Raw genomic sequence first — 23375 nt, 5'->3', positions numbered from 1 at the left:
AGCAATGGAACGTTTCGATAAATTTACGTAACATTTATCTTGCATATTGGAGTTTACTGAACGCAATTTAAAACGGGGATACCTCACTCGACTCGCATATTTTTTTAATTGACGAAGTCACGGAAACGTAAACATATAAAATATTCAATGTAATTATCGTTTTGCAGTGTAGTACGTACCGAAAACGAATTTTTTAATCGTGTAATTAAAACGTTTATTTAAACATATATCTATCCATTTTATGATAATGTTATAATAATGCGTGATGTAAGTGCAACGTATAATCAATTACTACAAATAGAATTTTGCGTGAAAAGGCAGGAGATACGTGAAGAAAAAGATCTATAATACATATATGTAGAGGAAAGTCCCCTATTACGAGATAGGCTCCTAATATGAGATAGCGGGCTTGCCACCATGAATTTATTACCCTTGGAGCGAGATCTGTTTAATGGAAAATTCATTGTTAGATCGTGTAATTGTAGCGAAACAAGATTTGTGATTGAGTTTGGGTGTTGAAAATCTGCTATCTCATATTAGAAATTGCTCTCGTACTGTGTAGGTATCGACAATTAAGCGTATGCGATTAAAAGCACCGTGCTGGATGGAAAGATAAGGGACAAAAAAAGGTCTCGAAATAATCCGCTTTTGTATTTGAGGACACTTTGGCGATCTAAATTATATGCAATAAATACCGTAGTAATATGCGATAATATTTTGTCGGCGCCACCTGCGGATATTTAAATACCATCAGTTCCGTAATGACAACCGCGTAACGACTGGTTTTACACATTTTTCCACGGAGTTCGCCACTTTTAACAAAGCATATTGTCGGCGTGGGCCATTGTTCGCGGAAATTCCCAGTACATGCTTACGCTGCTAATATGCCGAAATCGCACGTATCGATTATGCAAGCGTGTTTCACATAGTTGCCCTTGCACGGTTGTAACCACATAATATAATGCTAAACTGCGGGACGGGGGTGCGGAGCAGTAATATACGACCGCGATGCGTCATCAGTTAATCGATTAGTTAATCTATGGTAATTTGTTTAAAAATTTGGGCCCTCGACTCGCCGCTACACGATGAGTTTCATACCGCGCGATGGTTGTTGAGTACGAAGGGCCATCGGAACTTTATTATTATTCCCCGAATCGTGCGACTTTTGCAAAATTATCTATTTAATAACGGCATTACCGCGTAATTCAGTTATGCTGCTATGCTTGAAAAAAGGTTCCTCTCTAAGTTAAACAGGATTGCTATCACAATCTCATATTTATCTTTCAATCAACGTGTCGAAACGTAGCATGCATTAATTAATTAACCATGAAAGGTTGGTCGCACGTTGCAGCATTATTATCGCCGCGCCGTTTTTCATTATTTTGTATGCAATCTACTCGTGAGGACGCACATGCATGGTGTGCGTGCATGCGTGAGAAAGTTTATAAACGCACCCCGTGCAACGTCCATCGCATAGTTGCGTTTATGTACTGCGCCAACGTCAACGTGCGACCATATTATATACTGCAGGTCATCGGGTCAGTTACAAAGACGGTTTACGCTCCAAGTGAGTTGCAAATTGATCGATAAAACGTCGTTGAATTATTTTAGAGCGAGCCTCGACACGTTTCCTCACAATGCGAATTTGCCCGCGCCGTGAATTATTTACACACCGGGTGAGGAGAATTTCCGCTATTTAATTTTCGCTCTTTGCGCTCACTGACAGATAAAGCAAACTTTCATTAAAAAAAACTTCGCTCGACAAAAAGAGAATGCAGAAGGTACGAAATATAATCATTTCAGTATTTTATACTTCGCTGCGTTCAGAATTTTGTATGTTTAAATTACAAACGGCTCGGCATTGTACACATTTTTGTTCCTTTTAAACTCGTTGATTGTCATGCTTCGTGGGGGGAGGGGGGGGGTGAGGTCTACGCAAATACTTAGTTTATACAGAATGTCCTGGAAATTGTGCATTTTCCTTTTCAGTTACACAAAATTCTTCTAAAGAACACGCAATTGTTCGATTGTGCAGACGACATTGCTCCAACGGAGCGAGTCCCTTTGCAATTGGACCCGATTATTCTCCATAATTTTCTAACGCGCGGCATCAGATGTTTCCCGTTAATTATAGCCGCGATCCAGTTTCCGCGGAAATTTGTTTGTAAACTAAAAACCCGATGGGTAAAAAAACAAAAAGTTTTGTTACTTGCCCGCGGTAACCTAATTCGCCAAAACCGTGCGGGTTTAACGCGAGGATAACGCCGTCGATTGCAACAGACGTCGTACACACGAACTCTTTTTATATACCGGCCGCAAGTGTGTTTTGTCGGGCATGCACCCGGTCATAATCGCTCTCCGTCGCGATGCCTTTATGCGATGCATCCAACGTTATTATGTGGGCACGGACCACGTAATATATAACGCAGCCGCGGGAAAGGAGGGGGGCTTCGCGGGGGGGTCAGCAGCAAAGATGGTGCACACCTAAGGACTGATCGATCACTTAACTGCTTTGTCGCTTCGTCACGGCGCAATTCTCCCGTGCTCCACTTTTCATCCAGGTCCGTGCAGGTCTACACGTGCACGTCGCCGAGACGATTTTATCGCGCATATTCTGCACACAGGGTGTCCCAGGCCAATCGCCGCTTCTCTTCGCGGTTTCATCCCCCCGGTATCTGCGATTCTGTACGAGCGACTAGCTGGCCCGGGATCACCCGTACGGTTTTCTACCAATTGACTGAAAAGCGGAACTTAAGAGCGGCCGGAAAAGCGGAAGCGACGCCGTGCATTTTTCACGCGACGACGTAATATCAACGTCGTGTATCGCCCGAAGAGCGAATTTCATTTGCAAGACGTAGTAAAATAGGTTAACAACTCGAAGTAACGTCGAGCCGTTAAAAGACACCTGCACCTTCGCGCGAACTCGTCGTATTTCGAACAGGACTGAGACGACGCTAATTAGTAAACAGTCCCCCACTGGCGACGCTGTCGCATCTTGAGTTTTGCAAAAGTACACGACGGCAATTCCGGAGAATGATTTACGCCAAAGTTCAAATTGAACGCTAACGCGGAGCGTTCGGTGCGTCTTTCGCGTTTTCCTTATTGACTCTCGCAGTCACGCGTCGCTAAGTCGTAACGCCGCGACTCGATGCTCGATGTATCGCGATGCGAAGCGAGAAGAATCACCGGCTCGAGATGACGATCGTCCGGGATGATCGTCGCAAATGCACCACGTAAATTCGCTTTAAGCTGTCGGAGATAGGTGCAACGCGCAAAATGGAACGCCGAGCCAACTGGGTCGCGCGCATTAAAAACAAAGCTACCGCCACCATTTAAAGAGAATCAGGGAAAGTATCTCCGTCCGACGGTAATACATTGTCGGAAAACGCTTGCGGCCACGCCATTGTCTTTAAGTAGGTAATGCATCGGGTGTCCGACGCCGTCGTCGTATTTGTCGAATTAAAACTTCGCCCGGCGATGCATTAGCAGAAACGAATGGCTGACGAACTTGCCGGCGAAGTGAAACGCTTAATGGACCGATCTCCACGCGGTCGCCGGGCAAGAACTTTGTCCGTCGATTTGCGACTTTGATTGCTCGACTTTCGTTTTTGTCCAATTTAATCGCGCCAAGACGAATTCAACGGCAAAAGTGTCGGCGAGCTTCCCACCCCGTAGCTCGACACGCTAAATGAATTCGTACAATTTCGGGATCTATTAACGAGAGACGGATTATGATTACATTTTATCGCGTCTGTAATTATACATATTACAGGCAAGGTCTAATGAATTTTCTCCATTTCTAAGTTCGCCCACTAAATCCGTCTACTGTTAAATACATTACTCGAGTTATTCAAGAACCGTGCAAGCTTTTACATTTTCCACTAGGTGTGCCAAGCGACGCTAAAAGACGAGAAGAACCCAACTAGGACTCTCGTATGCAAACGTCTTAATACTTATGAACGTCGTCACACGCGCGACAGTGGGGTATTCAATTATTGATACAATATTTCTCAGGGTGCCGCGACGAGACACCCAGTATATTCCACAGGAGGTGTATCAAAAACTGTCTGCATTCACATTTTTCCGCATTCAGCTCACGCTCCACGCTTCGATTATTCATTCGGGCGCTTCTGCGCCATTTCGCTCTCCCGATCCCAACATTCTGTTTGGCTTGTTAACGATGACCCCGGCCAATCTCGCGTCACATGTTAACCTTCAATTAAATGTCGTTCAAAGAGTCAACGATAATTGTTACAAGATACAACTTTTAGCGAGTTCATTCGAATTTACTCGCACGGCCTAGAATCGATCATCTCGTTGCATAAGTCCCAGTCTACAATGATTTAAGCCCTAAGCCTTAAGTAATCGACCAATCGCGGTCAAGTATGAGTAGAATACGCGACTGTGATTAGTCAATTTCTTAAGGCTTAGGGTTTAAATCTCTGTTGTAGATGGGCACTAATTATACGGAAACTTGCAAGACTTAAATTACGTATGTAAGTACATCATGACAAGTAAAACGCGAAATTGATCAGAACGCGACATTAATGATAACAAATATTTTTCTATTTAAAAAGTTATTGTACTTTACCACAAAGAAATTTATCATTCCATTGTAAATTGCGAAATAAAGCGAAAAATTCAAAAGATTGAATTTTTCGCCGATATGAGATTTTTTCCCCCAATAATATAAATATTTCTCGAATACGCGACATTACAGCACAACAGTTTTAATTCTTACGGGACATTTTATTTGTTGGTTGAGCCAATATTGCCTGAGGCAGAAAAAATATGCTTGCAGCAACAGCCTATGCCATCTCGAGGAATCGTCTAGCCAAGTAGAAGAGTAGACCGTTATACGATATTACGCTTCTTACTCGTACGTCAATCCGTCAACTTGGCCATTTTTCACGGACTACTCATCAACAGTGAGCGATAGGGGCGAAAATTCATTTTGCGGCGAATGGCCCGAGTGTGCGCGAGCGGACAAGCGAGGGTGAGCGCCGCTGATGGTTTCTTTTTTTTTCTCGGAAAATTGCCACGAATAGCAAAAACAACGAACAAGTGAATTTCCAACAGAACAGGCAAAGTTTTATGTAGAAAAATATAACGGATCGTTCCGTCGCATATCAATGGTGATAAACGCGCGCGTTTATTCTCCGGGAATGTCTGTCGAAGTGTCAAAAATGGATTCATTCGCCGATATGACATTCGGTATTGCCGATTTGTTGCTATACGCTCAGAATTTATCGTATTAAACGTTACGCAAGGATATGCCTGCAAATAATAATAAGTTTGTAAATTTTGACGACTTTCTACAAATAAGTAATGAGTTACAAATCTCTTTTGACATTTAAAAAACTTTAAAGGGTTCTGGATTTGGACCCTCCTCAAGTAATCTGTTCGCGAAATTGTTAAAGATCTCATATCAATTGTTTTGCCAATATCACTATGACAGTAAGATATTAGTCAAAAATATTGCGCGCTTTGGTTGAAGAGTGCAAAGTCAATTGAAGTTGCATCGTCGATCGTTAAATCTGATTGTTTAATCTGATCTCGTGTCCAACACACACCTCTTGACACTTTTATTCGTATTTAACAATCAACGATGCAACTTCAATTGACTTTGCACTCTTCAACCAAAGCGTGCAATATTTTTTACTAATATCTTACTGCCATAGTGATATTGGCCAAACAATCGATATGAGATCTTTAACAATTTCGCACCCACAGGCAAAATTTCCGGATCCAATGCTATTACACTTCAATGTATCATAAAACATATTTATTATAGAGAAAGGAATATTTTAATCTTAACTAAAAAAATTCTAAAATCCAGAATAAAATGATAGTACGTATCGTCTTTTGTCGAATATCGCGGTGCCAAGATGGAGGAAAAAATTTATTCTAAACGCAAGAATATAATAACTTACATTTATATAAGTTAATCTTGCCTCAATATAGCAAGTCGATCTTTTTTAATTCGATAGAAGAGAATAAGAATTATTGACTTTTTATTTTGATATTGTCTTGTTTTTATACTAAATGAGGTTGTGAGAAATATAAATGCGCCGAGAATATTTTTTGTCTCAGTAACAGAAATTCTTTCTGAGCGTGCGTGAACAGATTACTTGACAAGGGTCCAAGTTCGGGATTGAAACGTTGTAGTACGTTTTTGCAGGTCGTTAAAAATTACATATCATTTGGTTTAAACTACTGGCGATATTAAATTTATCTGTGGGTTTAAAGAGAAGAAAAAGAAGCTATCTCCTAAAAAGAAACTATCTCATGAAAAATGAAATATCCGAGGGGGAAACCGCTGAGGGCATTGTGGTGTAGCAGATTTGCGGCATTACCGGGCATTACTAGGGCATTTTTGGGGCATTACGTCTTGCTGAGGCATTATAAAGATAAAATAAGATAAAATAAGATACAATAAGATAAAGTAATGCCCACTGGGCATTAGTGGGCATTGGTGTACAAGATTTTGGTCAGCGGTTTCCCCCTCGGAAATATCTATGTACAATAATTGTAAGTAAAATAAACGAGATGCAACAACCAATTATATAAATGTAAACGGAACAATGGATAAACCATGGTAAAAAGTTGAAAAATAGAAAGGAGTAATAACTTATAGTGTAATAATGCGCGCTGCTAATGCGATGCCGCGATAATGCGTGCACTCAAAAAATGTATACATGCAACAGTAAATTGCAAGAAATTGTATGGCGATAAGTTAATTCCGCGGATAAACGCGAATGCCACTGGCGCGTAAACGTGAATGAAAGTGTATTGGTTTATACACCGTGCGAAGTCGAGCTACGCTCGAAAAACGTTTGAAAATCGAGTTTCTCTTACAAACAACGTATTGCAAGTCGGCATTTTTAAATAAACACGCACTCCAGGCATTACGTTGGCGATACAAGAGAATTTCCGCTGTAACGCGCGGTTGGTTCCGAAAAGCTGCCATGTCAGTGTGAATATTTCACACACCCCACAACAAGAAAAAATTAACTTTCTTTTTCAGCCCAGATTACAGGACTACAGCGTACTAGTTTCGGTTAATAAGTGGAAGCAAAAGTTTATAATGCACGATAAATCGATTTCCTTGGCAGAGATGCACAGTTTAGTTGCATATGAAATTGAGTAAATGTTCCCGACGATCAGAGACGTTTTTGGGAAGTTTAAATTTATAAAAATTACATTTTCCAGAGTAATTATATAAAATCAGCGAGATCCTTTCGTCCGATGTGTCATCTTCGCGTAAAGCTTATATCTAGCGCGTACCAAACGCATCCGCGAAAGATGAATTGCAAACTTGTCGTAGCGCTTGACGTTATTTGAATAATACTATTGGCAGAGTCCTCATGGGACAGATATTTCGATCGTGACGATTCGTCGCCGTTTTATTCGAAGATTAATCGCGATCCGCGGAATATACGTCCTACCTAACGTTAGCGCGAACGCAACCGCGTACTTTATGTTCCCGCGTGGGTTCAAAGGAAGAGCGAATAGTTTAGTAGACACATTACTTCCCAAGCGATCGTCGTGAATTAATGTTTCAGGCAAATGCATACACCCCACCGCGTTTCCATACTATGTCGATGACTTCGGGGCATGCAAACTCGCGAAGCACCGTGTATCCCCGCAAGTTCAAGTGCAAATGCAAACCGCTATCCGCGTTGTACGCGAGGAAACGTAACGCTTCCGGCGACATTTCCATTAAAGGAAAATTGCGTGATAATGATACGGTGTTATAAGCGGATTGAAAGTACTTTAGGTATTATACCCGTACAATGCTGCCGAAGAGATTGAAAACTCGTAAGATTAAACAGCGCTGGGATATCGATCAACGTATAAGGTTTTCTCGTAACGCTCACATTGAAATCTCAGTATTCATTCATACATTCATATACCAATAATGGGCAGTAAGTTTTCAATAGCACAAGAAACTTTGGTCTTCTAATTTGTAGTAAACCTAACAGAATTTAGGAATATGTTATAAGACGACGATCAAGCAATGAAAAGTAAAATTGGTCGAATTGGTGAGACGCCCGCCTAGAGTGTAGGGAGGTTCAGGTTCAAACCCTGGCTGAGGTAATATTTTTCGCAATAAATTTTCTGTGTTAAAAACACGTTGCCAGTTATGATCGATTGAAAGCTTAATTATTGTTAGTCGTGTACTGGCGTCAAATAATTCTTGGTGAAAAATAAAATGTTTGGACAAAACGGATTAAAAATGTTTCACTTGAAGCGTTAGAATTACAGAAATACGCGCGTGGTTGAACCAAACTTAGGATATTGTACGTACCGTCTGTCTGACCAAAGTTTCGTTGTACTACTGGCACGTATTTGTAATTCGCGTTATTTATTTGTATAAAATCTTTACTCGCAAATACTTTGTTATGTAAATCTACTGTCCGTTGGTTATTTAAAGATCCTTTTCTTCGCAACTTTATAGTCCTATTTGATTCTTTCAGTAGGAGAGAAATAAAAACTTTGAATTTTAGAAATTTGATTCCCGCTTTTAAATATATGAAATACTCTTATACTATAAATTTAATAAATCAGCATTCCTACAATTCCTGATTTTGTCAATGTTATTACAGAACACGTCTCTTTTATACGAGTTAATCTAAATGTAAATGCGACTTTGTAAGAAATGTGCTTCTATCGCTCAAATTTTCTTACGACCCTTGATGGTGTAGCACTGGATCCCTTTAAATACAACTCCGTAGTTGCCAGTAAATCAGAGTGATTCATCGTGCAAGGGAAAGCTAATTCATTGGCTACCGATACCATCAATCGACGATTTACGCGCGTGTTTGGCTAAATGATTTTCATTCTACTTTCACACGCGCGTCCCCCATCGACTTGCTTTTATATCGACGAGCATTAAAAAGAATTGGAAACATAGCGAATTTAAACGAAACGGTAAAATAAATTGTTGAAATAACCACGAAGCAGGAATTAACGTATTAATTATAGATAACTAATTTTTAAAAAATTTAATCTTCAGGTGAGTTGGGCAGAGGGCTAGTAATCTATTCCAGTAAAAATTTAAGTAGGTGAAATCAAAGAAACTGAAAGATTAAGACTCGATTTAAATCATTCATTAAACGAATTTTAATTTACTTTAATTTAATCTATAATAATAACAACAAATTTTATTAATCTAACAATAAAACAAAATATCGCAATAAATTTAATTGTTTAATCTTACGTTAACAAATTTATAATATAAAACGTCTCGAAACTCTGTGATAGTTATTTTACAAATATTTCTTAAATTTCTTGCAGTCAATTCACAGCAAAAATTTAAAAACTGCAAAATATAATACTTCATCTGGCGGAAAAATTCTATGAATACAATTACGTTTTAAATATTAATCCATTTTTTTACTGCTATTTCTCTTTATATAAAATTGGAAAAAATCGGAATCGCCCCTCCTGAAACGACCGACAAATTTATTTCTTTGTCACATATGTATTTTCCATCTTCGTTTCACTAAATCATGTGCGATTATTTTAAAGCAGTGCAGCAGACTGCATTTTGCAGAGTCGTTGAAGGACAATCTGAGGTTGGGTGTCGCCCGCAATAGAACATCTGTTTCTTAGTACACTTAACGAAATCTCGTGGTCTATGAGTGGGACCAAATTGTCGCGCCGGCTGACAAAAAAAGCTCCTACTTCAGAATGTTTGTTCTTAACCCCGAGATTCTAACACGTCGCGGTCGCAAAAATAAGTGGGACTTCTTTATAAAAATTTTATGACTTTTGCGCACTGGCCATTTATCCCTGCCAGGTGACTCTTTCACGGCTAGATATCGTCTTTGCCATCGAAAAAAAAGGGAAAAATTTTTCGACAATTGTCGACAGTTAATTGTGAATAAAATCGCAATTAATTATGAATAAATTCATACATTAATCGGTAGATATTATTTCGATAAATTAGTGAGATTAGTTATTTAAATTTGCGCACATTTGTAATTTATATGCAAAATGCATGATTTTCAGGATCGTAAAAATTTAATTTCGAATCTTTTTATTTCGACAAACATGAATAATTAATTACAGGTGCAATGTTTTACGTATAAGAGTTTGGTAGCCAAAGTTACTTTTTGTAAACCATAGCGCTTGATAGTAGAAGCGAAATAATGGGATACTGGCTGACGTTTCTCGGATGGGTGTGCATGCGAAAAAGCAATTTTCGACCATTTTCCGGATGGGAATAAGCCGTGATGAGACTGATTCGGATCGCTAGTCGGAGCAGTGGAACAAACGATCCTAAGTATGTTAAGCGCATTTCGTTCGTTTCGATACGATACCGGGATCGCCGATAATCGAATCCCTTTTCGTTTGCGCAATTTTCCGCCTTCCGTCTATTCGCATCCTCTCAATTAGATGTTAATGACGAGCTTCCTTCCCAGGTCGGCAAGATCGCGCTCATCGATGAAATATTAATTTGCATTTAACGTTAGACTATGCTGCGTTACGTTATGTTACACGTTACTTATACTGTACTACATTACGTTACAAAGAGAAGAAAATTTATAAATGTGATTGTTTAATATAAGTATTACTCGTCTCTTAATTCTGCAATTATAGTGCAATTAAGTAATAAATGTACTCATAATTTAACGTGCGATTTTTTACGAAAATTACTCTGACAATTCGAGTCTCCTTTTTTATAAGTAATTGCTTCATTATTACCGAGTCCGGTCCGTTTTATTAAACGACATAAATATTGATAAGAGAGTTTACTTGTATACTGTAATTTTAAGCACGTTCAATAACCGATGTCCGTGTGTACAAGTCGATCACACTAAGATTCGTTACCGCACAAGCGACCACCGGAATTGATTGCTGGGCTACACGAGATGGCCCGCAGATTTTAGGCCATCGTCGTAGACACTGCAACGAGGCGAGAGTGCGAGGGACGGGCACTCGGTGGAGAGAAAGGGAGAATGCTTGTATATGCAGGCGCATATAAAGGAGATATTCGATTAGTATGGCATAAATATCGTTTGAGGCGAGGGAATGAGAAGTGAGAGAGACAGAGAAATAGAGATACAGATATATCGAGAGACAGAGAAGTTGTAGCAGAAAGGGCTGGAAGAGCGTGATGCTTCGCGCCGCTTAATGCATGACAAAATGAGTTTACACTGGCCGGGAAGGGACGGCGACGGGGTTGGTGGGACACATAGTGGGGAGTTCGGCAGAACAGATATACGATGACGGCGAACGCGGCTGGGGGGTGGGAAAAGGAGGAGGGTAGATTCGACTGCATGGGCGACTTGGAGCGGCGCCAAAGGCAATATGCATTAGCCATCGCGTATTTTGAAATTCAAGCCAAAGCAGATTAAATTCTGTGCCGATCCCCTGTCCGGCCCGTCAATGGTTCTTCACCCGCCATTCTTTTCCCCGCCGGCCTTGCAGCCCCCTTGTTCACCCTACATCCTGACCGCTCGTGTCGTGTTTGCCGATACATAATGAATGTCGATCCGCCGACATGCCTAAGCTTTTATGGTATCTCGATCGACGAACATGCGCCGGAATGCGGCCGCCAGGTCAGGTTTTGGTTGCGGGTAATGCGCGCGTAAATTCGCCAATAGCGTGCCTAATCAGCCCAATCGAATTAGGCTCATATTAGAAATTCATCCCAGAAAGGAATGCAGCCGCAAGTGCCGAGATCGAATGACAAATGTGACAAAAGTGACGCGGATCATTTTTCCAATGTTTTCTAAATGTTCCTACGACAAATCACAATCAACTAAAGACATTACCAAAATAATTTTAAACGGAAATGAGCAGCAAATAAAAAAACCATTAAAGTTTAAAATAGCAATAAATTTAACTAGTTTGTAATTCATTCCAAATTTAATTATTATGAAACCATTTCATTATTTATTATGTATTTGCATACTATTTATATTTATCATATATGATTATCAAATAGTAATTAACTCACCGTAATAATTGCGAGTAAAATTACAAATAAAAAGTTAATGACATTAAATTAGAATAGAGAATGATCAAGAGTAACGTCATTTTCTCTCGATTGCAACCGCTCGTTCGTAGTTTGATACGCAAGCATCTTCAGTCAAGGATACGTTTCAACGAGATTGTCCACAATGGCGCGCTATGAAGATTCCCGATTAAACCAACGAGCATACCGACGCCTTTCATGACACTTCAATTACCTAACCCATCGTATGCGGTTACCGCATAAAGGAAAGGGTCAGGTTTCGGTTATTCCACCAGTCAGCGATTATACCCAGATCAATTTCCTTAAACGTAATAGTTGCGTTCCAAGCAATTAACAATAGCGAATTGTGCAGCTAGTTTCTTCCGCAAAGTCGTAAAGTTTCATCTAATCAACTGGATAATATAGCAGAAATAGATAATGTCGTTAGCATTCGTCACACATTAATTCTCGTGTCATTGTACGTATCAGTTTTAATGTTAAAATGGAAAAGAAAACGCGAAACCTAACATATCTAATTATCTGCGGAATTTAACGAAGGAACACAAAATCGTTCGCGAGAGTTGATCCTAATTTACAATGCGCTCTTCACGTCCAGAAACATTCTATTTTACATAAGCAAATCGGAACGCTTGAAAAATTTGTCGATAATACATTCGATTGTACAATTCATTAAATTTTTACATTGCATTTATTTGGCTGCAAAATAGAATACTTCTAGACGCAAACAACACACTGTAGATCAGCTTTTATTTCAAGTGAAGAAACATTACTTATATCTTTGCATTTGTGCATGCAACATTATATGTTCAACGCTCATGGCGTAATATGCCAACGTTACAGTCTACATTCTGTATCGACGCAAAAGGTACTTGCTTATCAAACTATGATTGAGCGAAGTATATTCTCAGTAGGCTTGTTTTGCACGTTAGTTTACGACGTCGTCCCTACGCAGTAGTTCCTTTAATATTTATGATGCATAAACGCGTGAGGGCATTAACGGATGTCAGTCTGAGTATATGGTAACGTATGCGCCAACGTTATGCGTAAACCGACATCTCCGAGCGTTAAAACAGACTATTCCGTAACGAGCAATCGATCATTCACCCGCAAAGAGCTTTTCCGATTTGACGGTCATTGACAAGCTTTTACGGTCAATCTCAATATCAGGCGAAACGTGGCCGATGATTATCCGCGCCGATTTCCGGTCGTTTTAACCCGTTGGTCATTCGGACCTGAATCAGTTCCGTCGCTCGACTTATCAGTAATTACGTTATAAGGATAACAAATTGCGGATTCCGCAGAACAGCGGACAATGTATATCGGAGCGCGTCGGCTCGTGCCGGAAAGTCCGATTCGCAGTATGCAATTCCGAATGCAACCGCCTCCCTGTCATTCCCCGTCCTTTCTTCGCCTACCCTCTGTTTCTCACAAAACCCGCCTATCCACCCCGCGATCCCTCGTTCCATTCGACGAAGATTAAGTGGTTTTCGGGCCTTGCGGGCGCGAACAGTACCGGAGATATCGTGGATACAATCGAGCAGCTGAAATTGCATGCAGCGGCCGCGATAGATATATGATGAGTGATAAATTATAGCGCATGAATGACAGCGAGACAAGATAGATGCATCTTGCAGGGGTCTTCCTTCGCCGCTCCGCTGTTCGCGATCGCCTCAATTTTTTATGTTCCGTTCCCGAAACGCATTAACAAATTCACGGCGATACCGCCAATAAATCGATCATCCAGCAATTATTCTATTTATCCGCCTTTAATCTATTTATGGCCAGTGCATTTTAGGACAACGGATTCGTAAGATTCATAATGTTACAATTTATCCGCAGCATTTTTACGTCGTTAACTTGATAAATTTAAATGTAATTTTCACAAATCCGTTATCCAAATATAAAATAAAAGACAATTTCACTCACCGATACGATACGCAGGCAGCGGAGTTGTAAACTGCATTACTAGCTGAACTGTAAAATAGAAATATAAATCCAAGTTATTACGCGCTCAAAGTAATTAATATTTCGATCAAAATTACTTTCGCGTATTTCCAACTTTTTATCCCTTTCTATTTCTTTCTTTTTATATTTCTTTCTTTCTCCAGCTTTCTTTAAGCAAATGTTTACTAAAATAATTGTTTAAATTGCAAAAAATGCTCCCTTTTTAAAATCCTATCAAATTTTTTAAGTCAATGCTCTCTTCTCCAGTTCACTTTTAATCTTTCAAATAAATAACTCAAATAAATAGACAATTTTTTAAACAACAATTTATAAAATGCAAGTTACTCACCTTATCGTTGCTCCGCCGATGCCCGATGCCTCCCAGGCCTCGTCCTCCTCTCAGGTCGCACCGTTGCACAGTATTCACTCGCGGAAATTCACTCGCGAAAACTTATTCGTGTTTAATTCGCGCGCGCACTAATTACTAGAATTACGACACTCCGCGCTACGTTATACGATTGTCGGATACCTGAAAGCAAATATTGAACTTTTGAATCAATTATTATCTCATGTTACAAGACGAAAGAATAAATACGCGAATTAAAAAGAAGCCCGCAGAGAACTCGGAATATGCACAATGAAATATCAGAAAATCTGTTTGCTTTACGCATGATAGACTTTGATCGAATAAATCTCGCGAAATACTGGTATTATTAAACCGATACATCACATTGCTTGAGTCACTCGACCTGTCGATTTGTACATTACTCAAACTCACCATTTAAACGACGAGCAAACTACATCGACAAGAAAGTCACAGGCGCACAGAGACGCGAGATACACTTGGCTCTACGAATAAACGAAGAAATAATCCCCGCTCAACACGAACATCGTTAAACAACACATAATTTTCTCGATCCTCGTCCCTTTTTACCTTAAATGAATCAATCATGCGGAAAATTTAACATATTCTGTCGACATGTAACCGTCGCCGCGCTTATGAGTCTTTGATAGTGCGAGCGGACGATTGTAAAGATGCTTCGTAACTTGTCTCGACACAGCCGCTGTTTCGATACGCTTACGAGACGTTGATCGTGACAGTTAAACGCGGATTTGTTACATATTCGCGAGCAGTAATCGCGCTGCGTCCCCCGATACCTTTCACAACGACGTTCCGATGTGAAATGAGCCGGTACGGAGCGCCTCGCGGCACGAAGGTCGCCGCGTGACAAAAACAAGGTGAATGATAGCGCGCCGAGTAATACGCCGCACGTAGTAAACGCCGAACCGTTCGAAAATACGATGTATTGTAAAAAAAGACACGTAGCAAGAGATCGAATTTCCGTTTCTTAATACCCGCCACAATGGCGTTACGAAGTAAAGAGAGTCTCACTGAGCTTGCTTCGATACAGCCGCCGTCTCGATACGCTTACGAGTCGTTGATCGTTAAACATGAATTTGTTGAATCACTAAAACTTTGTTTATTACTAAAACTAGTTCCACACTATGCGCGACTCGAGATTCGTAAATTTGTGAAGAGGGCGGAGGAAAATTTGGTCGCGATGCGCTAGCCGAGCGATTTTTTGACGAAAATAGTGGTTTTGTGATTAATATCGAAACTTGATCAATTGTAGACTTACGATGCAAGTTTTGTAATAACAGGTAAAAGTTAAAAGTTGTCCAAGTTAACGCGAACGAAACGACAAATAACAAATCACGAATAAGAAGCGTTACGACTTGCCATTAGTGTGGCGCTAGCTTTATTCGTATAAGCAGTAGTCGTATTTACATCTCCCAATATACCTGCCACGACGACGTTCCGAAGAGAAATGAATGAATGAATGATGAATCTTGGAGCGTCTCCCGACGCGGCCTACCTGCCCGAATGTCGCCACGACACTAACAAGGTAAACGACCCGCGGCGCGCGATACGTCGTGCATAAACAAATACCCCACCTTCGCGTGCCGATCGTTACAAAATATTTAACGTGTTATAAAACAAAGGCATATCACGTATATTACATTCTGTGTTTTCCAAAACCAATTTCGATGAGTGGATTATAATTTTTGCACCTTTGAGCTTTGTTTTCAGAATTTGTTAGCATTATCTGAAATAATGATCAATTATTTTCACAATCAGTCGATAGCATTTCGAAAGTTTAATACATTTATTTTAATTATAATTTGACAAACATGTGACATGAAATTATGTATTATATAATATATTTATTTTTGCGTTTTAAATGTTTTTCGCGAAAGAAACAAAAGTATTACAAGACAGCGGCATTTTTCAAAAATATTAGGGGTCTTATGTTTGCGAATATTTTTAGATTTGTTTTTATTATAAGATTAAAATTTATTTTAATCGTATGTAAATTACAAATATTGCCCGGAATTAATTTTCTTAAAGTTCTATTCTAATTCAGTCTATTCTATTTTAATTAAGTCAAACTTCGGGCGTCTAAGTTGAAATTATTAAGATAAAAAATTGGAAATGGAAGTTTATGTAACTTTATGTTACACCAGGACATTATAGTAAATATAATAAAACTATGCAATCTACTTTGTTGTTAAAAGAACATTTTTCTCAAGATTAAATTTCAAATATTGTCTAAAATATCTTTCTACCTCCAACTTGGACTGATTTATGCATTCATCTTTTTTCGTTTTGTAATTATGTAGAATAAAGTAGGTCATGGTACGAGTCTTAGTAGAAATTGATGAATTTTTCGCAAGTAGGTTAAACGTTCTACGCTTTATTAGAGTAATTACGGTTATCGTGTGCCTTTCTCAATGATATGCATTACACACCGTATGCAATTATCTACTTTCGCCACTAATGTAAGTGCATAATCGCCATCAAGATTAAGTAATCTTAAAAACCTACATTTCGTGAAAAATTACAGCATATACAAATGTGTACATTTACGAGATCCTTGCGTATTTAATGTTTTCCGTAAAACGATATAGAGATGTTACAAAATATCGACTTTTCTAAGAATATTAGATTCATCGGATTTGAAAATAATTATTAAATCAATTTCTTTTATTATTCCGCGTTTACTTTTCTTTAGCTGTATTTTAATCTAATCGAATTTTTGGCAGAAAAATCAGAAAAAAATAACAAAAATTGACCGTATCTACCGACACCAATAATAGTTGTGAAAAGCCAGAATATTGCCCACAGCGTACTATCCGATGGTACAAAACAGAAATTGGCGGTTGTGGTAATTGCGAGATATTGAAAATAGGTCGTTTCCGATAGTCTGACAAGAGTTATTCCGTATTAATCTGTCGGGAAATGCGATTGCCAATCCACCGGTTTGGCTTTGGTTAAGTTTAATGGTATACAACGAGCCGCGGTCTTGTCTATCAAGAGAAAATAAATGGCACTCAAATGCAATGACTTGCCAGAATGAGATATACATATTAATTGCATTGTTTTAAAAAGACATAAACCTAAGAACATAAGAAAGGATAAACGTAAGAACATAAGTATTTACCTAGAATTAATAAAATTGTAAGAAAATATGCTATTGACGCTATCGGGACTTGATTATCACGGCAATAACGTAACATTTTTGAGAAAACCTGTTGTCAAAAGGAGCAAAAGGAGCGCGATCGTATCGTCATTGCACGTTTTACCTACAACTTATTGCAAAGTCAGAATTAAACTTGGCGAGAATATTCAAAGTTTATAGCAGGCTACTGAGAGCATGCACCTAGATCTCGTTAAAGATTAAACCGCTCTTTCGCGTAACTGTGCATCGGAAAAGGTCTTTTTTCACTCCCCGTTCTCTCACTTTCACCGCACTTTTCTGCACCGCTAAAGGGTTGAACCTCCGGGAAGAGGTGAAAGAATAATTCGCACGTATAACTCAGAATCATTTCTCACTCCGAAACGTCGCGAGAACAACACGGGCGTGGAACGATCTTCCAGGGAACATCTTCGCGAACTACCTCAAGGGAAAGGACTCTGCCAAATGTCAGGCAATAATGCGTTTACATCGGCGGAAGTAACGTCGCGCGAACGAGTCTCAAATCGACAATGGCTTCGCCGCCGTCGGCGAACGAAACGGCAGTTTAATTCAGAGCCGTCGTGCGACGACAATTGTCGCGATTGCAGTTTCTAATTATTATCATTGAGCCGCCGACACGGCGAGCCGAGTGAAAATGCCGTGGATTAACGAAATGTAGCGGAAGCGTAATGAAACGTTTGCGGAATGCAAAATTTCGAACTCCCCCGCTCTCCCCCGCGAAACCGCTCGCGGCGGCAACGTTTGTTTGAACAGCCATAAATTAGCCCCCTGTTAATTTTTCGTAATTGATGATCGCAAATATATCAGCAGTTAACAATGATAACCGGCGATCGCGGTTCTCGCGTGTGAGCTTGAATTTTAGTATTTATCTTGTAAATCGATGATGGATGACGATTCGTATATAAACTATTCAGTTTCTGACGCAGAGCATAAATTTTATACGACTCGTTAATCTTACAATAATATGCCCGTATATTGACGATCGACATCTGTCAAATTGTAATCGGCGGAAGGGACGATGTAATCAACCTTTTTCCTCAAAACGTTCGCGATAATCGAAATTTAATTCAATAATGATACAACGTGTTTTCTCCGAGAGCCCCGCAGTTATTAATTTCACATCATGGCGCTTTAATTGAAAAAAAAACGCTTTTAATTGTGATATGGATTTATTCCGTTGTTTATCGGATTTCTTCCTCGCCCGCATTGATTAAAATATCGCAGTTGTTGAAAAAAAATATGCGCATAACATCATACAGTGGTGAAACGTAAAAACCAATGCGACACGTGTTGATAAATGAAATCTCGAATACAATTAATTAAGATTGCCAAGCCTTCCCCCCCCCCTCCCGCAATTGTTGACGTTACAAATTTATTAGTCGACTCGCGCAACATGGAAAGGTCGGAAAAATTCTATCGAGGCACACGTACGGTGTTGCATGCATGCAGAAATGGGAAGATTGATCGCACGTAGGCGAGCGGAACGAGGATAACGCGTGCATTGCGAAATCAATATGCCCATGTGGTCTTTTACCCCATACGCCATTTATTACGCTCTTGTTTGCCGTATATCGTGTGCGCGCACGTTAAATGAACGCTCGCGCAAAGGAACACGGACGCGAGGTCAATTTTTTGCCTCTCGACACTTCTCGCGCGCGCAACCTTTGTGCGGAAACGAAAACGCATAAAAATGCGTGAGGATGCGACGTGAAAAAATAAAACGAAGGAGAGAGAGAGAGAGAGAGAGAGAGAGAGAATCGGAAAATAATAACTCTCGCGCGACCGTTTGTCAGTACTGGGCTCAATGGGTCTCTATAGATTGACAATTTTCAAGTAAGATTGTATCATGCGTTGTATCGAGTCTTAACAAAATTGTATTATTCACTATACCAGTAATTTTACCGTTTCAAGCGTAGCAAACGCGGATGATGATCTGTAAATATTGGAAATCAACGTTTGCATTGCGAACGGTGATTCGTGATAACGAGGTAAAAATGACAAGCGACCGTGAGAACCGAAATAAATTTGCACGTAGCAGAGCCGGGATGACATAACATTGTAGAAACGAAGCTACATATATATTTACGCAATTTTCGGGGTCAATTCTGTGTCTTACACTATAGCGAAAGTGCTAAAAGCGAGAGGGAAACCGCTGATCAAAATCTTGTACACCAATGCCCATTAATGCCCAGCGGGCATTACCTTATCTTGTTATCTAATTTTATCTTATTTATCTTGTTTTATCTTATTTTATCTTTATAATGCCCCAGCAAGGCTTAATGCCCAAACTAATGCCTAGTAATGCCCAGTAATGCCGCAAATCTGTGCACCACAATGCCCTCGGCGGTTTCCTCCTCGGCTAAAAGTGAGTAGCTTTGTCTCTTTCTAACTGTCCCCTCAGAAAGAGATAAAACCGTTCATTTTTGGCATTTTTCCTATATTGTAAGGCACAAAATTGATGCCCTGTGCGAGCAATTAACAATATTCAATCCGTCTGTACTTCCACGTATTTTACACCTTTTCAGATCCGATCCATTTCGGGCTGCGTGGAAACATCACCCGAGTGCCCTAGTGTATCAGTTTCATTGTTGCTCACCGCATGGTAAAGTAGGATAAAATAATACACTGGGGCACTCGAGTGACGTTGCCGAACGGAGCTTTATTCAGAAGTCATAAATGCATGCGAGAAGCTTCGTCGTGGATAATTCGTTTTTCAATTCCGAGGAAAAACGCGGGCGACTCGCCTCTCGGCGCGCAGGGCGGAAGGGAAGACGAAACATGCTCGCCGTTATCGATGACGATGGCAGTGGTGGGTGTGGCAGCGGGAGCCCGCGTAGGGCGCACTCGGGGTGGCTCGGGGATAGCGACGAGCACGCGGTGTGGTACACAGAGGGTGGATTCGAAAAGAATGAAATAACGGATTGGGTCGCGGCCAACTGGCCGCTTTCCAACCAATCCTTAGTCGCCCGGATGCGACTGGGAGTGTATTATGTATACCATTCAGGCGGCCTTATATTCGCGGAATCGCCCCGGTGCATCCCATTCAAAATCAAATATTTCTCTGCGGGGTCGCCGCAGCGAGAATTTCGGGCCACGAGGAGGATAAAGCGCGCGAAATGAGCGGATCGAACCGAACAGAAATCCCGTAGCGTTTTACATCGGGCGTTTATGGGAGAAATTCGATACTCTCTGATGTTGGTAGACGTAAAATGTGCACCGCGAGAAAATCTTGATAACGTTTATTGTTGTAATGAAATTATATTCAAAAATCACGAGCGCGTTCACCCCGCGCGACGATTTTTCATTTAAATATCTGAGAGAAGGAAAACTCCACGCGCACAGACGGAACCTCTTCAACGTCTCACCTGTGCTTCGTTTCGTTCCCTTTTCTCTTTTTTACTGCAATTATATTTCTGAGGCTTAGTATTTGCAATTATTTAGATTTACGTACATTTCATTGCAAAAGTGTGTCAATTGTAATATTCAGAATGAAATGTCATATCTTTTTAAAACACGAATCATTCATACATTCACGACAGCTTGACCGGCGAATAAATTACTACCAAAAAATCGTCCGCGTATAATTAATTCCTGACTAACCGCCGGTGAAGTTCGCATTCTCCTTCGCTACTCCAAGGCCACGAACATTTATAATAAAAATATAAAGATTCTCGTACAAGTTTTACTCAGTTACTTCGTCACGTTGTGGCCAAGAAATAATTTATTCCACAACCAATAAATAATAAATTAATTACTAACCACATTGTTGTTCCGTTGACGGCGTCTCTCGTCCTGCAGCAGTTTCTTCGTGCCACTCGTCCACTGCTCACGCGCGAAAATCGTGGTTAATCAAACTAATTGTCAAAATACGACGTTCACTTCGCAGTCCCGACTTGGTCGTACGCGATCGCGCATTTCACTACGTTATTCTACAATGGACGCAAAACGCAAGACGCTAAGCCGCAACGCGAGAAAGCGACCAATCGCAATCAAATACGAGAAGAATGATCGACTGTCATTGGCCAATTTCTATCTCTGCGTCCAGAAACATTCTATTTTGTAGCCAATAAATATGCGTGTACACTGACAAAAAAATTTTTTTTAACTAAGTAAATTAATTTTCTCCGCTGTAAAACTTATATCTTAGTAAACATTTTATAGAATTAAAGTAAATTATTTATAAATTTAAAACTATCTACTGTTTTGATATTTAATAAATACTTAAATTAAAGAAATGCATAGTTTAATTTATTATCTTTTAAATTTAAGTTAATAAGCTATTAGGAGCCACCTAATGAATAATTTTCTTGAGTAAAATAATATTTTTTTGGATTAAGATATTTTTTTATCAGTGTAAGACCGTGGCCCGTGCATCCACAGAAAACATTTCCGGATCCAATGCTATTACACTTCAATGTATCATAAAATAGGATCGATATAGCGCCAATCATATTTATTATGGAGAAAGGAATATTTTAATCTTAAATGAAAAATTCTAAAATCTAAAAATCTAAAATAAAATGTCTTTTGTCGAATATCCTGGTGCCAACTTGGTGCGTTGTAAGATGGAGGGAAAATTTATTCTAAACGCAAGAATATATAAACTTATAGCGAATTCGGTTGCTTGCACTAGGAGCGCACTAAGGCTTGATTATAGTCAATTCTTATATTTAAGTTTGTCTTAAATACACGTTGAAAGAGTATTTAGCCAAAAAGTATTTATACAGATGCTGTACGATTTTATTGGCTAAGAAGTCTTTCAAGAGGTATTTAAAATAATCCTTAAATATCAATTGTTATATTTAACTTTGTCTTAAATACACGTTGAGAGTATTTAGCCAAAAAGTATTTGTACAGATGCTGTACGGATCATTTTACTGGCTGAGCTGTCTTTCAAGAGGTATTTAAAATGATCCTTAAATATAAGAATTGACTGTAAACGAGTCTTAGTGTGCACTGAGTGTGCACAAGTGCAAGCAACCGAATACGCCTATTAAATTTATTAATAAGTTACTCTTGTCTCAATTTAGTAAGTCAATGTTTTTTAATTTGTTAGAAAGGAATAAGAATTATTGATTTAATTTTGATACTGTCTCATTTTTGTGCTAAATGAGGCCGCGAGAAATAAAAATGCGTCGAGAATATGTTTCGTCTCGGTAACAGAAATTCCTTTCCGAGGGTGTGCTTACAGTGCCTTGCGTTTTGCGTCCCGGAGTCTCGCGTTGTAGAATCAGCTTTACGGCGGGGGAATTTTCGTGGGAGGCGGATATCCGCGACGTGGCGATTCGAAAATCGTACGGCTTACTTCACGCGACATTCGCCAGGGCAATGTTATACCTGTTGCTCCCGTAGCCGCGCCTCCGTGCACTTTCCGCGTTTCGAATAACGTACGATATTTCGGACGATTATTATCTTGTACCCGCGACACGAGGGAATAAATACCGCGGGAGCGAGGGGGTATCCGATTTTTCAAAACACGCTCGTTTCCGCGTCGCGAACGCGCGCTAAACGCGGATCTCATAAATTACGCGAGACACGCACGCTATTAATAAACGGCCGATATATCAATTGTCGATTCGCGTATTATTCCGATCCGCTTCGTTTTATCTCCGAAAATGACGCGCGCTAGATTGATGGGAAATCAAGGCGCGAACGCGAGACTCCGGGAACAAAACGAGGAAATAATCTTCGTCCGTAAATATCGCAACACTTAATAATTCCCGATCTCCATCGCTTTCCATTTGACACGAATAAGGGCCGTTGCAAACAGACGCCGCGCCGGTTCGTTTAACTCGAGAGAGAGAAAGAGAGGGGGGAGGGGGGGGAGGGAGAGAGAGAGAGAGAGAGAGAGAGAGAGAGAGAGAGAGAGAGAGAGAGAGAGAGAGAGAGAGAGAGAGAGAGAG

The 23375-nt window shown here is 40.0% G+C and overlaps 2 protein-coding genes across 2 annotated transcripts in view; one reads left to right on the top strand and one right to left on the bottom strand.

Moving 5' to 3' along the window:
• Positions 1–21322, bottom strand: part of LOC105569019 — a 197893-nt gene extending 176571 nt beyond the window's left edge. The window contains exons 1-3 of the mRNA XM_012025138.1: positions 21232–21322; positions 14283–14462; positions 13916–13963 (exon numbers count right to left, since the gene is read on the bottom strand). The gene's annotated coding sequence lies outside the window, so the exon portion shown is untranslated. The remainder of the gene's footprint in view (positions 1–13915; positions 13964–14282; positions 14463–21231) is intronic.
• The window catches only part of LOC105569020 (neuronal acetylcholine receptor subunit alpha-7-like), a 218285-nt gene that overhangs the window by 161431 nt on the left and 33479 nt on the right, over positions 1–23375 (top strand). The window lies entirely within an intron of this gene.

This window comes from Vollenhovia emeryi, unplaced genomic scaffold, assembly GCF_000949405.1.
Source record: "Vollenhovia emeryi isolate VEMERY1.0 unplaced genomic scaffold, V.emery_V1.0 DF939126.1, whole genome shotgun sequence".
In the NCBI taxonomy this organism is placed as follows: Eukaryota; Metazoa; Arthropoda; class Insecta; order Hymenoptera; family Formicidae; genus Vollenhovia; species Vollenhovia emeryi.
This window is presented reverse-complemented; position numbering and strand designations above follow the sequence as displayed.